This window comes from Esox lucius, chromosome 1 (assembly GCF_011004845.1).
Source record: "Esox lucius isolate fEsoLuc1 chromosome 1, fEsoLuc1.pri, whole genome shotgun sequence".
NCBI lineage: Eukaryota > Metazoa > Chordata > Actinopteri > Esociformes > Esocidae > Esox > Esox lucius.
The window spans coordinates 21,077,440-21,095,760 of NC_047569.1; the positions used below are offsets into that span (position 1 = coordinate 21,077,440).

The 18,321-nt window shown below is 39.9% G+C and overlaps 1 long non-coding RNA gene across 1 annotated transcript; it reads left to right on the plus strand.

Annotated features, from left to right (window-relative positions):
• Window positions 1-542: 542 nt before the first annotated feature.
• On the plus strand, window positions 543-12,813 carry LOC105023205. Its single transcript, XR_828963.4, has 3 exons — window positions 543-1,086; window positions 1,427-1,566; window positions 12,664-12,813. It is a non-coding gene; the product is annotated as an uncharacterized LOC105023205 (long non-coding RNA).
• Window positions 12,814-18,321: the final 5,508 nt, after the last annotated feature.

Consider the following 18,321-nt stretch of genomic DNA (forward strand, 5'->3'; position numbering starts at 1 on the left):
GGAGAAAGTGGGAGGAACGTGAGTCTGACATTCAGAGCGTCTACTGCAGATAGCAGTGTTGGTTTTTGTTTAGGTAACAGTAGATTGCTGACATTCACTCTAAGCTTTGCCTTTAAGGAAGATGCTCGTCACCAATATCTACATTATTTAAATGTATTTTGCTACTAGCTTTTTATTGCTGTCTAACCGTAATGTATCTAATTAATGTGTTCTGTGCTATCTAACGAGCTAGCTAACGTGTCGTCATGAGACATGTTGGCTGTCTAGCGTTTAGACCAATTGGCTACTGTAGCTAATATTACGCACAGATGAACAATGCATGAACTACATTAAATTAAACGTTAAATTGTTATGGTAAACAATCTAATCGAACTAATTTAATTCTAATTAATTATCTAAACTGTTTCTCATTATGTTTGTGTTTGACAGCATATCACCAAGAACAAAACCCTGATTGCATCTTAGGTCAGATCCCATTCCTAGTGTCAGAAGTTCGTTATATCGTTGCCGCTTCTGCCAGTTTTCCATTAACAATTGTTGGGACTGGTGTCAACTCGGTTCCATGACACGCCGAGTGTCTGCAGATTTTTGTGCAACAATTGAAAGGAAAAATCTAACATCTTAGATCTTAGGAAAGGAGTTTTCAAAATGTGAGGCACGCCTCCCAAGGATGGCGCCAGAGAGCTTCAATGGATGTGCGAAAGATATTAGAACGTAGTCTACGTCAAACATTAAGGCCTAAGTGAAACGGTTCTCTAATATTTAATACATATACATGTAGACAAATATGATATCAATTATTTAATGACATTGACATTGCTTTTTAGATTTTGATTGAGCCAGCAGCAGGGAAACGCTGAATTTGCGACTAGTTTTACATCAAATTACTTTACAGTTGTTGACTACTAGATGAAGAAAGCGGGGCTGTCTACTTTATCTTTATGTTTGAAAGGAAACTATGCTCGCTGTCTCAGACTTTGAAAACCTCTGAGCTTGGCCCACCGTGGAATAGGTTTGACACTATGGACTATGTCAATCTGTGGACATACATTTAGTCCCACCAACTGAATGTTGTGTATCAAAGAGGTGAGTAAAACGCAGCTTTAGTAATAGCTCCAACAAAGAGAATCACTGCGTATTTGATTGACTTTTCATTCATCATAGGCAAGTGAGGATATTTACATTAGTTTAAATTAAAATATATTTTTTAAATTGACAGTATTTATCATTTAGAGTGCAGAGAAGTAAAGCATTTCCACAGCCCATGCTACCCAGAAATTTTTAAAGGGTGATTTTACTAAATACGTTCCATTATGTGAGTCAGTCACCACTACAAATCTATTGTATTTAAAAATATATGAAATAACCACAGTTTATCCCCTACTGATTTTAATGACTTTATGATACAATTGTTTTTCTCTCTCAGATGCCACAACATGTCCTCTTCCTTGAGGTGATCCTGGCAAAGAGAGATGCAGCATCCCTCTGGCTTTGACATGCAAGCTTGTCACTGACATTGTCAGTGACTCTCCTTTCAAAAGAAGGCCCTTTATGCCTGGCTGGAGGGTAAGTAGCTTACTCAAATAAAATGTGCTTTTACATTAGAACCTGTTGTGGTGTAATTTTTTTGGAATATTCATAGAATTCCCCTTGTTGATTAGTAACGATGAGAAGCATTTAGCAAATGTAATTGTGCACTGTCGTTCAGAATGTTTGTGCGTGCATGTTTGCAATTACCGGTCCGAGCGGACGAACAGAGGACATCGGTTGTGACTGTATGTCAGGTTAACCGAGGTGCAGCTAATGTTGTAAAGTTTATTATGGGACCACGGAGAGCGACCACAAACTAGTGTGCGATGGCCACAGCACTGAGACACTGAGGGACCCTGTTGCATTTGCCTGCAGGGGAGAAGCTGAAGCTCTTGGGGGAGGACAGGGAAAGGGTCTGACTTTGTCCACACATCATCTTCACTGAAGTCTGGACTAAGCAATTGACTGGTGATTTTAACCACTTTCTTTTAATCTTTTATGTAATGTGAATTCATGGTAGGAGTCAAAGTGATGGATTTTCTTAATAACCTTGTCAGTGTTTGTAGCCTGTTGGTGACAAACAACTGCAAGACTTATAGATGATGTTAAATAAGAAATATATATTTTACTAATAACATCAAAATCCTTTTTCCCCTGGTTTAGCCTAGTAAAGGACATCAAAAACACATTGATTGTGATATAATGGGATATATTTTATGGCACATTATGATTCTCTATCAGAATAGATTGTTGCTTTTAGCTCTTTTGGTAGTGTCACATTGAAATGGTATATTATGATTCCCTATCAAGTATAGATTATTGCTTAAATGGTACAGTATAATTCTCTATAAAGAATGTATGTTGCTTTTAGTTCAGCTGCCTTGTTTCACTTGGAATCAAAATCTATACCCAATCCCAGAGCTTTTACGACTCCTTAAGGTCCTCCTACATATGCTCACAAACCTCCCACTTACTCTCGACATACCTGTTTCAGAGACAATCCAACTATGCACTGTAATCTGTAAGATCTGTCTTATATAAGAATGACTGTTGCCTAGGTCAGGGGTGATGCACTATAGTACACTTTTCAGAGACACTGTCCTTTTGGGGATAATATTGCCAGGCACACTAAAGATAAAGGCTGTAGCACTTTGCACTTAATCTCATGACAAATTCAGATTTTCAGAACCTCAAGGTTGACTCTTCAGAATCTGTTCATTTGGTTGTTCAGTCAATGGCCATCTTAAAAAAATAATTTGCATCCAAAATATTTCCTCATAATCACCTCAACAATAGAACGCTAAGTAAATTAGTGACACAACCTTAATCAACAGAACAAGTACTTGAAATGTCTAACCGCCGTAACCTTGGATTAGGATGGAAGATAGGGAGGCAATCAGTTGCTTTCTCCTTGGTGATGGATTGCTAGAATAGGGGTTGATGGGATTAAGGAGGGCAAAGAAACAATGCTGTGTTGATTAAGTAGTTGATTAGACCTCAAAATTACAGTAGGCAACCGCTCTTCACTGAGCATCAAACCCTACAGACGCCTCTTGTATTCTCATTTTCTATTCTGATATTGATTGTGGTTGAGAAGGACTAACTGGACTGTAGACTGTTGCCAGATCTCAGCTGTCACTGCTGAGGATGGAGCTCTTGACCTCTACCTGTAGGTGACCTATCCTAAATGATAACGTCCCTATTAGGCAACGTAGCAGGGTAGGCAATTATTCAGCAACATACAGTGGGTACAAAGGCTAACTGTTCTGCTTTTCATATGAATTAGTTATGTGGTACTGTCTACTGTACTAGTCTACTATTCATTCCCTTCTAATAAAGCTGTTAGTGGGTGATTGTCTTCATAAGGTGTAAGGGGAGGAATAATGGGTTCAGTTTATAAATGGCTGTTTGTTTTCTGCCTCCCTTCGGATCACTTAACATTTATGCCTGATCCATAAAGGTTAAGTGCTTGAGTCACTTGTTCTCCATCAAATGAGAGACAAAAACACACATATGCACGGTCACACACAGCCACTGTTCTAATAGGGAACACTTAACAGTTGACATTCCTCCATGACCAAGTAAAGTTGCAGTGTACTATCAAGGCATATTCTGACATTCCATTCTTTAATGGAGAGTAAAAATGGGGGTATTGAATCACATACTTTGTATCTCTTGAGGGGTAACTGTATGTACATCAAAAATAAATTTCCTCTGACCTGAGTGGAGTATGACTAAAACTTTAGTTGATGATAGCTGCAGGTTCATCTTACCACCTTTGCTTTAAGAAGCTGATGACTGCGAAGGAAAGCAATGTTGAATTATAGTTCATGGCTTCTCCGGTGAGCCATTGGCTGCTGGCATCAGATGGCTCATTTTCTCCAGCCATCTCCTCAGACAGCAGTGTGAGCACTATAGCAAGCCCTCCACACAGTCTGCAACAAGTAGTTTTTCAGTCCCTAGGTCTATCATTCTGTACTACAGAGTAATTGAAAGCAATGTTCACTGAGACTGGATCCACGATTAATGCTGCATGTTGGCTCAATAGAAAATTACCTTCAAATCAGCACTATGGATTGAATCAAGCCCTTGATGTTGATTTCATTAACTGGCTTTCCGACGTCGTGGAGGAGCAGAGGATGTGTCATTAATTCAGTTGATTGGCACACATTAATCAGGGAAAAAACCAAATAGAACCACAAATAAGGAAGTAACCAGTATAAAGAGCTATTAGGACTGACTTGTCCTACTGCTGTATGACATAGATTGGACATGGCTCCAATTGTATTTAATTCAAAATTAACCATAATGGCCAAACTATTACTTTGTCTATCTTGGTTACAGAGGGATGTACTGTATTAACTTTTGCAGAAAGAATGTCTAAGTAAGTTACACTTTGGCCTCAGACAATAGGCCAGTTTGGATTTTCTGTCATACACTACATTCTCTCCTTCATACCAAAACTCAATTTTCTTCTGTTCACATCAGTGGTTCTACTGATGGACACAGCCTATTGATAATCTGCTGGGCAATATAGTGGGAGTTCTACTATAACTTTAGGTACTTACCTCTGCTCTGCTCTGCTTTTCATGCCTTTTGAAAATGAATAGTCTTTGATAGCTGTTGAATTTTGCTTTTGGTGATGACTTTGCTCAGCCACCCAGAGTGAAGTCCTCTTCCACCGCCCACATCTCTGTCTGTCTGTCTGAGGATTTTCCATCATGTTGCGACATGCTGTGTCACACAGAGTATGAAGACACCACAATAAATAATCTATACTCTATTATGTTTTTATTGTGTTATTACAAGATTTTGCAAGTAACTCAACAGTAATGAAAATTAGTTATGCAATATGACTTTTCAAGATCATTGAATGAACTGTTTGATGTACAGTGCTCTACATTATGCTGCTCAGACTAATAATCAATTTTGAAAAACTCCCCTCTAGAAATGAATTTGACATAAGATTATTTTTCCAAACCTTTTCTCAAAAATAATGGAATTCAAATTTAAACTCTAACAAATAGTATGTGACTAACCTTTTGTTTTCTCATCTAGTGTTAGAATTAATGTCAATTTAATTAATTTGTGTCACTTTTAATGACCAGACTAATTAATTTAACAAGCCAAATCCGTCAGACTGATAATTGATTGGGGAGGCGCTATGCAATGTTCGTCTTCAGCAACTCCCTCCCTAGATCAACAAATCCTATGTCTAATTACTTATACTATTGTCATCAATAAGCAGGATTTTCCTTCTAGATTACTGCTATTTCATTAACATGTCAACTGACAAAACAGATTCAACTTCATTTACTTTTATGTAATGTAGACAGCCCTTTACAAGGTTGACTGGACAGTGTTGAAGGTTGACATAGTTTACATTTCAGTCCTTTGTTGTGTTACCAGGCTGCTGCTCTCCCCTTGATAGATGATGCAGAAGAGGTCACGTTTTCTCTGTTTTCTGTAATGACGTGTCATTCAGAGCCCCAGAGGACCTAAAGGGTCACATGTGAAAGATAGGATGCTTCAACAGATACACTGCTGATGCTAGGTGTCTCTGCCTCTGTTGTTTGTCATTCTGTAAAAGTTAATCCTAAATGCTTTCTCCTGTCCACTCTTCTCTGTGACCCAGAAAACGCTATGTAATTAAGTCGTGGTGATTCTGCTTTCCTCTCTGTAGCCAACATTTACTGAGGACGCTGATGTGTATCTTGCCATGGAGGGGTTTGGAAATCTGCTACTCTCCAAATGTACAGATGGAAAACACATAAAAGCAAGGGAATAGATAATAAACCTACAATTAAACTAAATATATAGAGAAGCATACAAAGAGAGTAGTTTGATTTGGTTATTTTGAAGTGTCAAGGTTAAGGGTGGTTTGGAATTCATCCTAGTCATTGGAAGGAGTATTAAATAAAAGAAGTGCTGTCTGTCGATTTGGCTTTGAAAAGATTTATCATTTCCCATCAACTTGCGTGTTGTGTTTCCTAATGCAATGCCAGCTTTGTTAACATTTGGCTAACTTGAGTATTAAATATTTTTTCATTCGCAATGTTCACTAGGTGACAAACGGAATATAATTCAGGGAAAACTCAGTATTCCGAATTAGGAAGCCCCAGAGGCATGCTTTGTGTATACCAGGTCTATGTAAAGTTACAAATATATTGTTGTTGTTGTCCATTTTGTTGTCTGCTTTCTTTCTAGACCAGTGGTGGTCGCCATGATGACATTCATTGAGTTCTGTGTATTGTCAGAAGTAAATTAAACCTAAACTGCAATTTTTGTGAAATCCCATACAATTTGCACCGGGACACATTGTCTTCTTTTAAACCCTGTGTTCCAGTACATGGAATTAAAATAATGAGATTGCTATGGTGTTAAAGTAAAGACAGCTTCAGTGTGACATTATTTCAAACCAAATCAGATCACACTATCTAGAAATTATAAAACGTTTTGGACAAAGAACCCACATTTTAGTGTGTAAAAAGTAATTTGAGCAGTTGGCTTCGTAGCTGTTTCCTATTAGTGTTTGTAGGTATTCATAGGGATTTCATAGTGATTTCACAAGAATACTGTCACAGTCTCATCTTGAGTTGAGGCTTTGCTGAGCAATGGCTAATTTCTTTGTGGATCAAGGAAATGGATGACTAAAGAATGCTCACTGTAATGAAGAAAAAACAAGTCTGACAGATCAGGAACACTCATACAAGAGTATTGTGGACAAATTAGACAATATGTACAAGAATGATGAAAGGAAAGTTAACTGTTTTTTTTTTGTCTGATCAGATTCAACAAATTGTGTCTAAAGTCACTGAATGGTGCTTAAAGATTCAGTCACAAATTTTGACCATTAGTTGTAAAAGTGGCCCTGTTAAGCCAAAGGATGTTGCCAGAAATAGTGTGTCATGTATGCATGAATGTGTGTCCCATGTCATCAAAAGCTCTTTCTTTATATTTGGAATTTCATGACTAACTGATGTATGACAGTGATTCTACTTATCGATTATGCACATCTACAGTGCTTTTCAGAAGCCTTTTTGCAAATTGTTCTAAAATAATTACAAATATAAAACAGAACATAACTAATTGCGCAACTATTCAGCCCCTTTAGTCAATATTTGGTATGGGCATCTTAGGCAGCAATTACAGTGAAGAGTCTGTATTTGGATAAGTCTCTACCACAACATCTATAAGTGCTCAAGCACCAATAAGATGGATGGTGACCTTTGGTTAACAGCACTTTTCAACTGTTTCCGCATATTCATAGTTGGATTTGAGGTCAAGGCTTTGACTGGGCCACACAAAGATATTCACATACTTGTCGCGAAGCTACTCCAGCTTTGTCTTAGCTGTGTGCTTTAGGTCTTTGTTGTCCTAAAAGATGAATGTACACCCTGTGCTCTGTATTAGGTTTTCTTCAAGGACATCTCTGTATTTGGCTGTGTTCATCTATCCCTCAAACCTCACAAAGAACCCCCGTCCCTGCCGCTGAGAGGCATCCCCATAGCATCATGCATTAATGATGCTGGGCTGGTGTCCTCAGCAGGTTGTTCAGTGTTAGGCTTGTGTAACTTAGTTATTATTCCCGATTTCCATTGTCATTCCATTTGTTCAGCCTTTACCGACTCAACAGAAAACCATATTTGTTGGTTTGTGTAGCTTACTGACAAGGTGTGGTGTTTCAGTCCCGGTCAGAGAGCGCCAAACGAACAGTATGTCTATAGTTGCCAAAAACACTCTGGGCCAGTTTCACAGACATAGATTAAGCCTAGCCTAGGAATAAAAAAGCTCAATGCAGTTTTCTATTGAACATTGTTTAGTCCTATACTAGACTTAATCTGTGTCTGTGAAACCGGATTCATATCTAAAAATTTAATTTAATTTAAAAATTTAATTGCAGAGGGGAAAATACAGCTGTGCTCTTAAGTTTGCATACCCTGGCAGAAATTGGGAAAAGTTGGCATTGATTTTGAAAATATGACTGATCATGTAAAACATTGTCTTTTATTTTAGGATAGTGATCATATGAAACCATTTAGTATCACACAGTTTTTTGGCTCCTTTTTAAATCATGATAACAGAAATCGCCCAAATGGCCCTGATCAAAAGTTTACATACCCTTGAATGTTTGGCCTTGTTACAGACACACACAGGTGAAAATGGCAATTAAAGGTGAATTTCCCAAACCTGTCTGTGTCACGTGAATGCACTGAGCAGGGTAAATATTGAGCAATGGGGTGCAGAAAATAACTGTCAAACGACCTGTGTAACAAGGTAGAGGAACTTTATAAAGATGGAAAACGATTTAAAAAAAAGATATCCAAAGCCTTGCAAATGCCAGTCAGTACTATTCAATCACTTATTAAGAAGTGGAAAATGCAGGGATCTCTTGATACCAAGCCAAGGTCAGGTACACCAAGAAAGATTTCAGCCAAAACTACTAGATACAAAGAAAAACCCACAAGTAACTTCAGGAGAAATACAGGCTGCTTTGGAAAAAGACGGTGTGGTTGTTTCATGGAGCACAATACAACGATACTTGAAAAAAGATTTGCTGCATAGTCGAGTTGCCAGAAAGAAGCCTTTACTGCGCCAATGCCGCAAAAACGCCCAGTTACAATATGCCCGACAACACCTTGACACGCTTCACTCCTTCTAGCACACTGTAATTTGGAGTGATGATACCAAAATAGAGCTTTATTGTCACAACCATAAGTGCTATGTTTGGAGAGGGCTCAACAACCATCCTCACTGTGAAGCATGGTGGTGGCTCACTGATGTTTTGGGGGTGTGAGCTCTAAAGGCACGGGGAATCTTGTGAAAATGTATGGCAAGATGAATGCAGCATGTTATCAGAAAATACTGAAAACATGAGTGAGCAGGGAAAACACGTCTTTTATTTCTTATGGGATTTCTTGGTTGCCATGCATTCTTCTGCATGAAAGCTGCGCATGGGATGCTCTTGGACTTTCCAGAACGACAATGACCCTAAGCACAAGGCCAAGTTGATCCTCCAGTGGTTACAGCAGAAGAAGGTTCTGGAGTGGCCATCACAGTCTCTGACCTTAATATCATCAAGCCAGTCTTGGGAGATCTCAAACGTGCAGTTCATGCAAGACAACCAAAGACTTTGCATGACCTGGAGGCATTTTGCGAAGACAAATGGCCAGCTATACCACATGCAGGAATTCGGGGCCTCATAGTAGACAACCATTACAAAAGACTTCATGCTGTCATTGATGCTAAAGGGGGCAATACACAGTGTTAAGAACTAAGGGTGTACAGACTTTTGAACAGGGGTCAGTTTATTTGTTGCCAAGTTTTGTTTTAGGAGTGTGCCATTCTGTTATGACCTACAGTTGAATGTGAATCCCATAAGAAATAGAAGACGTGTTTTGCTTGCTCACTTATGTTTTCTTTATGAATGGTACATATATTATCAATTCTCCAAGGGTATGCAAACTTTTGAGCCCAACTGTATAATCTATACCAGTTTGTTTGTATATATTTTGGGAAATTATATATGTTTCCTTAGTTAATATCTTGTAAGAATTTTATGAAATATAATCCTAATTGTGGGTAATACTAGCTAGCCCTGTGGAAGTCTGCAGTCTGTAGAGCTAACAAAGGGTTTCATGTATTTTGTACAGTGGTTGCAACAAGTAGATGATTGACAACTGCAACTGTTTTGCATGACAGAAGTGTTCAATCATTGAACCAAACAACACAAAAAGAGTAATGTTTACACTTGCACCAAACATTGTGCTCAATTTTGGTCTCATCAGATTTTTCTTCCACTTTTTCACCAATAGCTTTCTTTTTGCCTCTTTCCTATGAGCGCCACTTTTGCGAAACACCCGGGCTACTGTTGTAGTATGCACAATGTCTCCTGGCTCAGCTATTGAAGACTGTGACCTCAGAATTGCCATTGGCCTCTTGGTGGCCTCGCTGCCTAGTGCCATTCTCACCAGGATACTCAGTTTTTGAGGATGCCCTGTTCTGGACGGATTCACTGTTATGCCATATTCTAATTATTTCTTAATAATGCACTTTACTCTGCTCCGGGGAATTTTCAATGCCTTAGAAATTTATTTATAATGTATTCCTGATTGGTGCTTTTGAAAAACCTTATTCTGGATTTGCTTTGATTGTTAATTCTTGTAAATTTTTTAGTTTTTGTTAGTAATTGTTTTTCCTATTTCCAATTTTCTTATTTTTCCCAATAAGATGTTGTTGTTTTTTTACTTTAATGAAGTGTGCAATACACACACAAATAATAACCTAAATGTAGGGTAATTTTCCTTTGGGGCAATGAGAATATTCACAAGCTATACCCTGTGGCATCTTTGCCCAACTTGCCATGACAATTCCAAATCATTTGGTTGAGTTCCATGAACCGCTAATGAATCTATGTTAGCACAGACCTCAGTTTGAATGGATTGCAAGCTTAAAATTGCAAGTGCAAACTTGCTGAGGTAATACCAAACACCTTCCAGATCACAAATCAAGCTAATTGCTTTCCATCTTTAATCAATTGTAGTGATTGTTATTAGTTCAGAATAAAAGCAGTTGTTCAAAGAGGACTTCACTGCTTAGTAGGGCAATTCAAAGCAAATAATTCACTATGGGCGGAAAGGTATTTTCAAAAGCTCTATGAGATAAAGTTGTGGGATCAGGGATGGATATAAAAACATTCAAGGGCTATCTATCCCTTGGTGCACAGTAAAGACCTTCATTAAGAAGTGGAAGGTGTATGGCACCACCCAGACCTTGTAGTTTGGGTCACCCCTCCAAACTGGATGACCAGACATGGAGGAGACTTATTACAGAGGCAAGGAAGAAGCCAATGGCAACTTTGAAGGAGCTTCAGGCCTTTATGCCAGACCGGTCAATATGTGAATGTAACCACAATATCAAATCTGACTTGTATGGGAGGGTAGCAAAAAAAAAAGGCAACATCAACTCTTTGTGCTTTGCCGACAAAAACATTGTTGATTTTAAGGCCAAGTCAAGGTGAATGCCTTTGAAGGAAACCTGCCTAGTAAGATCCGGGCCAAAAATCCCATTGAGAATCTGTGAAATGACTTGAAGAGTGTAATCCATAATCGGTCACCATCAGGCTTGGAATGTCATCATTTTAGGGGCAAGGCCATTTGGCCTTTGGTGTCACAAAATTTTTTAGGGCCCAAAGGTCAGAGGAGAACGGGCCGACTGATTCAAGCTGATAGAAGAGCAACTTTGACAGAAATAACCACTCGTTACAATCAAGGTATGCAGCAAAGCATTTGTGAAGCCACAACATGCACAACCTTGAGGCGGATGGGCTACAACAGCAGAAGACCCCACCGGTACCACTCATCTCCACTACAAATAGGAAAAAGAGGCTACAATTTGCACAAGCTCACCAAAATTGGACAGTTGAAGACCGGAAGAATGTTGCCTGGTCTGATGAGTCTCAATTTCTGTTGAGACATTCAGATGGTAGAGTCAGAATTTGGCATAAACAGAATGAGAACATGGATCCATCATGCCTTGTTACCACTGTGCAAGCTGGTGGTGGTGGTGTAATGGTGTGGGGGATGTTTTCTTGGCACACTTTAGGCCCCTTAGTGCCAATTGGGCATCGTTTAAATGCCACGGCCTACCTGAGCATTGTTTCTGACCATGTCCATCCCTTTATGACCACCATGTACCCATCCTCTGATGGCTACTTCCAGCAGGATAATGTCACAAAGCCTGAATCATTTCAAATTGGTTTCTTGAACATGACAATGAGTTCACTGTACTGAAATGGCCCCCACAGTCACCAGATCTCAACCCAATAGAGCATCTTTGGGATGTGGTGGAACGGGAGCTTCGTGCCCTGGATGTGCATCCCACAAATCTCCATCATCTGCAAGATGCTATCCTATCAATATGGGCCAACATTTCTAAAGAATGCTTTCAGCACCTTGTTGAATCAATGCCACGTAGAATTAAGGCAGTTCTGAAGGCGAAAGGGGGTCAAACACAGTATTAGTATGGTGTTCCTAATAATCCTTTAGGTGAGTGTATATTTAATACTATACTTAATACTTGTAAAGTTTCTCCCCTCTTCTATCCCCCTCTGCTGGTTCCTGATCCCCCTCTGCCGGTTCCTGATCCCCCTCTGCCGGTTCCTGATCCCCCTCTGCCGGTTCCTGATCCCCCTCCGCCGGCTCCTGATCCCCCTCCGCCGGCTCCTGATCCCCCTCCGCCGGCTCCTGATCCCCCTCCGCCGGCTCCTGATCCCCCTCCGCCGGTTCCTGATCCCCCTCCGCCGGTTCCTGATCTCCCTCCGCCGGTTCCTGATCTCCCTCCGCCGGCTCCTGATCCCCCTCCGCCGGTTCCTGATCCCCCTCCGCCGGTTCCTGATCTCCCTCCGCCGGTTCCTGATCTCCCTCCGCCGGTTCCTGATCCCCCTCCGCCGGTTCCTGATCTCCCTCCGCCGGTTCCTGATCTCCCTCCGCCGGCTCCTGATCCCCCTCCGCCGGTTCCTGATCCCCCTCCGCCGGCTCCTAATCCCCCTCTGCCTCCTCCACTGGCTCCTGATCCTCTGCCTCCTCCACCGGCTCCTGATCCTCCTCTGCTGGCTCCTGATCCCCCTGCCAGCTCCTGATCGCCCACCGGCTCCATCTCTCGGTCCGTGCACCGAGGGGGAGCCTCCGCCAGCTCCGGTTCCCGTCCTGAGGTGGAGCCTTCGCCTTCGTGCCCCACCCCCCCAGCTTTTTTTCCTTATATCTTGTGGATGGAGCTGCGCCTGAAGGGGGGGGGGGGGGTCCTGTAAAAGCCGATCATGGCCTGTGTGCCATGCTGGTTGTTATATTTCTAGGTTCTGTGTGTTTCTGTTCTGGTTTACCCATAATCAAATAGCAAACTTTGTTATCTGTTAATCAGTTAACCAAAACATTTACTTTGATAACCGTTCATCAGTTTAATTGTTAAAAATGTAACGGTATTTTGCGATAAACATTAACGTACATTTTTATTAGTAAAAAAATTTACTAGAAGCTTTCGTCCACTGGATTCCCGACTTCCTGACTAAGTCAAATGACAATACATTCGTCCTTTTCCGTCAAGGCGAGGCAACGTGAAGTGACATTGAAGTTACTCCATTTTTGGAAGGTTTTGTCTCACCATAACAATGAACAGCCAATCCACAGACACTAGAGAGCCATTCTTTGTTGGCCAATCACAGATGATGTTTACAGCACACAAATAGCTGCTCAAGGGTTCCCGTTAAGTGTTTTTTCACTCTTGACTTTCATACTGAAACCTTGAGACTAGCTTGTAATTTTACCGCAGAGAAATAGATATTTGACTTTAAAAAATTGCATCAAGATATTTAGCACAGCAAGCATTGGATTTGGTCTCTTTCCACACTCCGGACTGAAGCAAAAATTTACTTGGTTTATATTTATGAAATGTTTGGGTTAGCGGACTTGAGTTAACCGAAGTTAAATGTAACAGAAGGTTAATCAGTCTGATAATGATTTTCAATAATACATGTTAAATCATTAACAGAAATAATAACTTTGTTAATTAACGATTTACGGATTAACAGTTTGGTGCCCAGTTCTGCTTTTACCCTGTGATAAGGCTATAGTCATCACATTAAGAGATACAGTTTTTTAAATGTTAGTCTGAAAATACTTTACAGTTAAGCAGATTGTTTTTTTAAGACCTGTCAGTACTTTCCTAAATATGTAATTAAACTAAGCTAATTCAGTCAACAAAATTATTTGATTTATCTGGCTGCTAAAAACTGGCACAGGAAAACAACATTCAGTTGAACAAAACTGCCATTCTTACAAACTCATTATAGCAATGTTTATGCAGTGTCTTTATTGACAGTATTAATTCTGTGCCCACATCTCTGATTCTGAAAAGTGGGGGAATTGCCCTAGAGGTGGTTTGTAGGTTATACTGTAGGTTTTTAAACAGAATCCAAAACCAGTCTAGCAGTTGATTTGACCATACTGGACTCCAGTTTTGATTGAATTGACTCCTTCGATTTTTTTGTCTGCAAAACCAGCCATTAGAAGTTTATTTAATTGACATTGATAAGTGCTTTGTTTAATGGTTTCCTAATAAGAAGAAATCACCAAAAAAACAAATGAAACGTTCATCAGCATGTCAATTTATTTAATCAATCATATAGACAGAACGTAAATAAATACTGAAAGTAATTTTTGTATGAAGTAGGTCAGAGACTATTCTGATATTTTGGCACCTGCAAAAATTGTGTCTTCAAACTTTTCAAGGCCATATTGGATTTTATTTAAAAGTTTTGAAAATTATTAAAGAAGTGGCGAGAGTGATAGGCATTTAACAGGGAAGAAATAAGATGCAATGCTCAAAAAACATTGCAGGTAAATCATTGTTCTCTGTAATATGCTTTGAGGTTAGAAGAGATTTATTATTGTATGGTTGTTTCTGCATTATCAGCCATATGCAAACATAACGTCAACATCCAGCACGTTTTTCCTCTGGTAAACAGCAGTGTCTGATTAAGTACTAGGCAACGAGTATTAAACCAAACATCAAGCAACAACATCTCTGACTTAAGAGGCTGTAGTGCTGTTCACAGCATCTTTTAGGATTAGAGTTAATCACCTGCCAAACACAAGACTCCTCTCTCTGCCACTCACACACAGGATTAGGAGGGATTGGCAATGTTTTAATTAACCAACATTCTTCCCCAATATAGAAAGCTGAGATTGTTTTTTTCCCGAATGATGAAACAATTGGAGTATTGGTCATTGAGATTAATCATTTAGACTTTTTAGTGAAATTATATAAAGTTTTAAAGTTGTGGGTAACATAATTTTAAGTATGGGTTGCAGCCCAACAGTTGAGAACACACCTCTTATTCAAAACAAGCCAATTAAGATTAAAAAATTTTAAATGTATTTTGTTTGGGTTAAGTATTGCTTGTTTGTCCTCCCCAAGCCTTCACTGGTGGATTAGTAAGTGTGTGTGTGTCTGTGATCCACTTTTATAAAAATTACCTGAACAATATGGCCTCACAGGTTTTTGGGGAGTTGGTTCCCACTGGGGAAAATGCAATTTCCAGCTCAAGGGTTTGTTGAAAGGAAAAACTTATAATTGGGCAATTTCAAGTTACTTTAAGGTTTAAGCATTACCAGTATGAGTTAAACGTTATAGCTACGTTATATTTAGACAGAAGGCTTTATTTATTGAGGTTATGGTTAGCGTAAGGGTTTGGTTTAGGGCTAAGGAATAGGGAACATACACTTCTGGGTCAGGGTTGGGTCTCCAGAAGGATAGAAAAACAAGCTAGTGCATCTGTATCTATTCAATACCTTGGAGGGGGGGCTAACAAAAAAACCTGTCACCCATGGCTCTTTGCTCACACACATGCATCTATTTATAATCACATCATTTAATTAGGCTGCAGCCAAGCAAAGTGATACATGCCATCAATCTAAATCAATCAATTAGCCATCTAAATAAGCCATGCACAGACACTCATTCACTCTCCATTTCACCACTGAACTAATTACACTTAAACATGGCATTGTAAATGAAAATGGAACATTTAAATATAGTGAGCATGGCAAATGAAATATCATATTGAGACATTCATCCATTCATGCACTTGTGAACTCTCTTATATGTAATGTGTGGTTTGCAGCATTTGCATTTCTATTAATTGTCCAAAGATAACCCCAGGTTTGGATCCAGTTGTTTCAGTAGATTTTTACAACAGGGTTGCTTACAGACAGCATAGTAGAGTAGGGATGATAAAATTCAGGTAATATTATGAGTCGTAACATTTACAACATATTCAATTAAAAGACATTTCACTCAAGGGAGATGTTTCATTTCCGTGATTGCTGGGAGAAATGCCTATTTTCAAAAAAAAAATCCATGAAATCTTGAATAATAGGCTGACCTTTCGCTGGGAACACTTCAAGTAATATGGAGTCTGCTGTGACAGAATTATGTTGACATAGGGGGGGTGCATGTTAATAAATAAGTTGTAAATGCTCATCAATTTGTCAAATTAATGTTAACATCTGCGAGCTGGACTGATATGGGAGATATACTGTATGGGAGTCGTGAGTCAATGAGACACACTAAACAGTTTCAGTTCAAAAGAAACTGGGGAGTACAACAACTTTAGTGGTAGAGGCTCAAATTATCAATTTGAAATCAAGTTTATGTAGAAATACAAAAACTTAAAGGAAATGTTCGCTATTTTTTAACCTGGGGCTTTGTTCCCGATTATCTATTATAATCCTGGACTCTAGAGACATATTTTGGGGGAATTATTACAGTTTTGATAATTTTTATTTTTCAAAGGAAGCATCTGCCCGGGCTACAATGGAAGTGAACGGGACAACCAGCATTTGAAAATAAATTATATATTCGGTTTTCCAAAATGGGAAGGCCAGGGAATAATGATAGGTGTTCTCTGAAAACAATTTGTGCCAAAACGAGCATTGTATCAATGGTATATCGCTGTTCTTTCGCTATTATTTCTGGAAAACACAAATGTATGTAGCAGCTGCCGTCCAGATTAATCTGTTTGTGAAGAAGCTTTATACAGCAACAGGTTTTGTTTACTAAACTTTAGCTCACGTTAGGAGTGGGATTTATTGCTACCTAATGCCATCGAGAACCTTGATTTGTCCGTGGAGTAGGCTGAATCCAGCATGTGCAACAAACGGATTTAAGTTCTTATCAACTGGGTAGTTTCAGAAAACGTCCACGTTCCCAAAGAAACAGAGGCTGGATAATTCTGTCCCGTTCTTCAGGAATAGTATGGGGAGTTACTGAAATTATTACTAAAATTGGCACAATTTTTATACTGTTGGGAGGTCATGTCAGTTATTTTCCCTAACTGATAACATTCCGGAATGACAGCCTGTCTTTTAGACAATTATCTAGATTTCATTTTATTAACGCAATAGGGACTGCACATTCTCTAAACATTTTGATAAATGTCAGTGAATTGTGCTTGTTGCTATCTAGTAAACTCCAATCAGGTCAGCACCTTAGTTCAGCTGTTTTGGAACACGATATTTTGGGTTTCACATAGAATATAACCATTGATACAATGCTCGTTTTGGCAAATGTATTTCAGGAGAACATAATGACACCTATATCAATGCACAATGGCCTCCCCATTTTGGAATACCGAATGTATCATATATTTTCAAATGCTACATTGGTTGCCCCATTCAGTTCCATTTTACCCCAGAGACTGCAGGAAAAACAAAGTCGAGAAGTGCTCCTTCCACCAGTCCACAGTCTCCTTCCTGGGATATCGCTTCAGAGGGCGTCAAGATGGAGGAGCTGAAAGTGGAGACGGTGAGGGCGTAAGCCGTTCCTGAAGACCATCAAGGAACTGCAGAGCTTCATCGGGTTTGCAAACTTCTACCGCCAGTTCATCAGAGGATTGAGCACCACCGCCGCACCACCCACGTCACTGCTGAAAGGCCAACCCCAACGCCTCCACTGGTCCCCGGAGGCAGAGAAGGCCTTCCTCAACCTGAAGGGCAGGTTCACCACCTGTTCCCCTGCTACGCCATCCAGACCCGCTGAAGTCCATCACGGTCGAGGTGGACGCTTCCGAGGTCGGGGTGGGGGGGTCAACTTGGCCTTGTGCTTAGGGTCATTGTCGTAATGGAATGTCCAAGAGCATCCCATGCGCAGCTTTCATGCAGAAGAATGCATATTGTCTGCAAGCATTTTCTGATAACATGCAGCATTCATATGGCCATCAATTTTCACAAGATTCCCCGTGTCTTTAGGGCTCACACACCCCCAAAACATCAGTGAGCCACCACCATGCTTTATAGTGGGGATGGTATTCTGTTCACTATAAGCCTTGTTGAGCCCTCTCCAAACATAGTGCTTATGGTTTGACCATAAAGCTCTATTTTCGTCTCGTCACTCCAAATTACAGTGTGCAAGAAGCTGTGAGGCATGTTCTCTGGCATATTGTAACCTGGCTTTTTTGTGGCATTGGGGCAGTTAAGGCTTCTTTCTGGCAACTCGACTGTGCAGCTCATTTTTGTTCAAGGATCATCGTATTGTGCTTGAAACAACCACACAGTCTTTTTCCAGAGCAGCCTGTATTTCTCCTGAGGTTACCTGTGGGTTTTTCTTTTTATCCCGAACAATTCTTCTGGCAGTTTTGACTGAAATTTTTCTTGGTCTACCTGACCGTGGCTTGGTATCAAGAGATCCCTGAATTTTCCACTTCTTATTAAGCGAACAGTACTGACTGGCATTTGC